The following is a 6,000-nucleotide window of genomic DNA, read 5'->3' on the forward strand; positions in this document are numbered from 1 at the left end:
CAAGTTAAATTTCACTGATGCTGCCCATACCTATGCTCCTTCAAAGGCTGTGCTACTGGCTGCAAAGCATTGCACTTTCAAATACAACAATGAGTAGAGGAGTGTTATGTGTGTAAATAAATGAACACTATATATATATATATATATATATATATATATATATATATATATATATATCTAATAAAATTAATATATACATACATAGCTAGAATTCACTGAAAGTCAAGTATTTATTTTATATATATATATATATATATATATATATATATATATATATATATATATATATATATATATATATATATATATATATATATATATATATATATATATATAGCATCGCACTTTCAAATACAACAATGAGTAGAGGAGTGTTATGTGTGTGTATATGTGTAAATAAATGAACACTGAAATTCAAGTATTTCTTTTATATATATATATAAAATAAAATAAATATATATACATAGCTAGAATTCACTGAAAGTCAAGTATTTATTTTATATATATATATGTATATATATATATATATATATATATATATATATATATCTTTATATATATATATATATATATATATATATATAAAAGAAATACGTGAATTTCAGTGAATTCTAGTGATAAATATACTCCTCCCCCTTAATCCCGACCCCGCCCACCTCGACAAACACCCCCCCCAACCTTTCCGAATTCGGAGATATCAAGGTTGCCAAGTATGATCTAAGGCAGGCCTGGGCAATTATTTTGACTCGGGGGCCACATTTACAGAAAAAAATGTGTCTGGGGGCCGGTATATCTATTTTTCAGAACACTAATACAAAACTTCACAATAATGTCTGATTGAATGCTAAAAACGTTATGCCAGACCGCCTTAAAAAAACTAATGGAATTTTTATTTTTTTATGAACGATAAAACACTGAATATTGATAAAATATGAATGTCACACCCCCTTTCGATCGACATATTGTACAATCAAGTGAAACGCAACAAAAATGCAACAAGCAGTGAAATATGAACGCGAAGGGTACAAAATAAACCCACCTACAATCTGATATATCTGATACATCACTAAGCTTTAGAACTTTGTTGTGAAAATCTCCTTCCGCGTCTGTGGAAACGTTTCCCACCCACACTGCTTGGTGCCTCGTCTGAGCTGCTGTGACGTAGATTACCATAGTAACTAATTAGATGACCATAGTAACTAATTAGATTACCATAGTAACTGGTATGTCATCCAAAAGCGCAGATTCCAACCATTGAAATACTTAGTATAGTTGAAGACTTACGCTCATTAGAAAACATCACTGCACATCATAATGGCAGCTACACTTTCCATCTTAAAGATCTACAAAAAATTATTTGGGAATGTCCGGCGGGCCAGATTGAAAAGCTTAACGGGCCGCATGTGGCCCCCGGGCCTTCATTTGCCCAGGTCTGATCTAAGGTGTTCCAATTTAGCTCAAAGATGGGAAAATATACCTCTAACAATATTTAAGTTTTAAAATGTAATAACAAAAAAAAACCCAGCAATTACGTTTGTACGACACACACACTTTCAACCAATCAGCAAGCAGTAGTTCTTTACTCTCGCTGTTTCAACCAGTAATCCCCATTACATCACTCGTGTTTACTAATGAAAGATTCATGGTGTAAGTTCGTCATGGCTCCAGTGCCTGGTTTAAAATGGCTTTCAATCTGCATATAGTGCCATTTTTGCTCTTTCCCCTGCTGGTTGCTATTCTGTATAGGCAGGTTTGACGGCATAATACATTATGCAAATAATGCACATTCTAGTGAGTTCCAAGACAATATAACCAGAGATCCCTCGATTTGAAAATACAAATAGAAAATGATAATAATTTGTATTTTTTCTAAAGACAAAACAAAAAAAATACAAAATGATTTTAAAGCTTTTTGATATTTTTTCCTCATCATTTAAAAAGGATTGTATTGGATTTCAGTGAGATTTTGCAGGTGTTCTGCAATGTTGCACAGAGTCTGCAAACAGCCGGGTAAGGAAACAGGAAGACTGCTGGAATGCAAAGGTTAGGAAGGAGGTTGGTTTGGCGCCACAAGGGCACAGCAAAGTAAATAGTGTTACAATTAGAAGGAAGGTGTCGAGAACATGTCCGGTTGTTTGAATGTCTACTTTGGCTTTTTATAGCTGGTGGGGCGCATTACCTAAACCAGAGGCCCCTTTCATATGGAGGGGCCAATTGGACAACATTAAATAAATAAATACATCTTCAATTACTTACTTCAATGTGTCATTATTTAATTAGAATAAAATACAAAAAAGTGTATTTAATACATCAATAAATCATAAACTAATTGAGTTGTGAATTGCCTGATTATATCAGGAAATCTATAATTAAATTGTGAACTAATCAATTAAATCTTTTTTTTTTAAATAATTAAATAGTGAAAACATACATGATATAAAATTAAGTCTCGAAATACGTCATGAAATAATTCCATATATAATTAATTAATAATATATTCAAATAATTATTTCAAGTTTGATTTAAAATGAAATCAATAATTGAATGAATGATAAAATAAATGAATCTTATTTTACATTAAATAAATCAATGACACATTAAATACCGCTTTAAATATTTTATGCCAATTATAATTGATTGATTACATATTTAAATAATTATTTAAAATTACATTCATGTATTTAATTTTATTCTCTTTGTCCCCCTATTACACACAGGTTTATTAGATATTTAAATAAATCCTTAAATCGTTAAGGAATTAAAAAAAAAAAATCATGAAATATTTAATTAAATCGTGAAATAATTAACTGAATTGTGAACCAATGAAATTAAACACTAAATAATGAAACGAAACGTGAAATAAGGAAATCATTCTTAATATAATCAATTAAATGTATCTATTCAATGTTGTCCAACGGACAGGTTGATGAAATAATTAGATACATCTTTAAGACATTAAATAATTAAGTCGCGAACAAAAATATAAAATTGTTAAATAATGTAATACATTAATAAATCATGAAATAATGAATTACTTCGTGAAATCATTCCAATTATAAATAATTAATGGCACATTTAAGTAATTATTTGCAGATGTATTTATTATTAAAGGTAATCTCAATGAAGTGATTGTGACCTTCCATAACACACAAGTTCATTGAATAATTAATAAAATCATTAAATCGTGATATGAAATAGTCAAACCGTGAAATAATTGATTAAATAATTGCATATATCATTAATTCATGAAATGGTTTATTAAGTTGTGAAATAACTAATCAAATCAAGAAATAAATGAATCATTAAATAATGAAATCCTAATTATTAATTGAATGATTGAATTATTACATGTTAAATACCACTTTTAAGTGTTTAATGGCAATAATAATGAATGACACATTTAAGTCAATATTTAAAGATTTATCTATTTATTTAATTTATCCCATTTGACCCTCCATCCCACACAGGTTCATTAAATAATTGAACAACTCGTTAAAATCGTGAAATAGATAAATAAATCATTAAAATTGTGGAATAATAAATAAAATCTTCAAACAATAAATTCAATCCGGAAAAATAAATATACCATAATTAATTGAATTGTGAAATGGTCCCTAGTGTGTGAATGTGAGTGTGAATGTTGTCTGTCTATCTGTGTTGGCCCTGCGATGAGGTGGCGACTTGTCCAGGGTGTACGCCGCCTTCCGCCCGAGTGCAGCTGGGATAGGCTCCGGCTGTTCTGTGATTGGCCAAAGGATATAGCTTAGCGAGTGTGTCTGGTCCTTACACACAGGCAGCATCCCGCCTCTGTTATGATTTTGATACAACCTCAGATGGCGGAAAATTGCCTGTTTGACTTTGTTCCTCTGTTATGCAGGTCAGTGAAAAAAAGGCCTTAAAAAAAAAAAAAAAACGCATCACCATAGAGATGTCGGCCATGTTCTTCTTCTCGCAGCAGCTTCACGTTTGACGCCGCGAGAGGCGTCCGCCTCCTTACCGCGTGGCTGTTTTCAGGTCACCGCGAGCTAATCCTCTCCCAATCTGCTTTTCTTCTCATTAGCCATCTTACGCTCCCTCGCGCCTTTCCCTCTCTAATTCTGTACAAGTCCAGTTTCAACGCTGGATCGCACCGACCGTCGGATGAAGACCGCTCATCCGTACTGCGTTTTAATTGGACCTCATTCTAATTGGACAGGCTGACCTTAATTGTGGAATCAAACATCGGAGGCCTCTGCACAGGAAGATGGAAAACATCTAAAAAAAAAAGGTACTTTTACACCCGACTTGCCACTAGAGGCCGCTGTCTCTCAAAATCTGTGTTATCAGCGCTTACTAGAGATGTCCGATAATATAGGGCTGCCGATATTAACGGCCGATAAATGCTTTAAAATGTAATATTGGAAATTATCGGTATCGGTTTCAAAAAGTAAAATGTATGGCTTTTTTTAAACGGTGCAGTACGGAGTGGTACACGGACGTAGGGGGAAGTACAGAGCGCCAATAAACCTTAAAGGCACTGCCTTTGCATGCCGGCCCAATTACATAATATCTACGGCTTTTCACACACACAAGTGAATGTAACCATACTTGGTCAACAGCCATACAGGTCACACTGAGGGTGACCGTATAAACAACTTTAACACTGTTACAAATATGCGCCACACTGTGAACCCACACCAAACAAGAATGACAAACACATTTCGGGAGAACATCCGCACCGTAACACAACATAAACACAACAGAACAAATACCCAGAACCCCTTGCAGCACTAACTCTTCCGGGACGCTACAATATACACCCCTCGCTCCCCCTCCCTCCCCTCCTTTTTTCCATAACTTGAGTTGATTTATTTTGGAAAACCTTGTTACATTGTTTAATGCATCCAGCGGGGCATCACAACAAAATTAGGCATAATAATGTGTTAATTCCACGACTGTATATATCGGTATCAGTTGATATCGGAATCTGTAATTAAGAGTTGGACAATATCGGAATATCGGATATCGGCAAAAAAGCCATTATCGGACATCTACATAGTCTTCTCTGGAGTAAGACAGTTGAACCTGAGGCGAGAGAACTTTTTGTGCTTGTCAAAGCTCCCTTCGTATTTGTCTCGTAGGGTTTTACACAATAACGAGCTTAGGATCGTTATTAGCTCGCGAGTTGTTACACAGTGATTCATTGCTAGCAAGAAATTCCAGTTGGGGGTGGCCGTCACATTTACTGTATGCTATACTGCAGGCCTATTTAACTGCCAAACATCACCCAAATAGGTTTGATGAAACTAGAGATGTCCGATAATGGCTTTTTTGCCGATATCCGATATTATTATATTATTATCCGATATAACTCTTAATTACCGATTGGGGTTTGGTGGTAGCGGGGGGTGTATATTGTAGCGTCCCGGAAGAGTTAGTGCTGCAAGGGGCTCTGGGTATTTGTTCTGTTGTGTTTATGTTGCGTTACGGTGCGGATGTTCTCCCGATATGTGTTTGTCATTCTTGTTTGGTGTGGGTTCACAGTGTGGCGCATATTTGTAACAGTGTTAAAGTTGTTTATACGTCTACCCTCAGTGTGACCTGTATGGCTGTTGATCAAGTATGCTTTGCATTCACTTATATGTGTGTGAAAGCCGCATATATTACGCTGTTTGTATGTAGGAAAAGCGGACGTGACGACAGGTTGTAGAGGACGCCCCCAGTTGTCCGGGTGGAAATCGGGAGAAATTCGGGAGATGGTTACCCCGGGAGATTTTCGGGAGGGGCACTGAAATTCGGGAGTCTCCCGGGAAAATCGTGAGGTTGAAACCGATACCGATAATTTCCGATATTACATTTCAAAGCATTTGACATCTCTAGATGAAACCGTTCAAACTAGGGTTGCTCATGTATGCAGTACTACTGCCACCCCGCAGGGGGCAACAGCGAAGCATATTTGTCACAATGAAGCAGCAGAGGGTGAGTAAAAGAAGAGGGCACTATTGACCCTGAAAAAAATGA

The sequence above is a fragment of the Entelurus aequoreus genome, linkage group LG05 (assembly GCF_033978785.1).
Source record: "Entelurus aequoreus isolate RoL-2023_Sb linkage group LG05, RoL_Eaeq_v1.1, whole genome shotgun sequence".
Lineage (NCBI taxonomy): Eukaryota > Metazoa > Chordata > Actinopteri > Syngnathiformes > Syngnathidae > Entelurus > Entelurus aequoreus.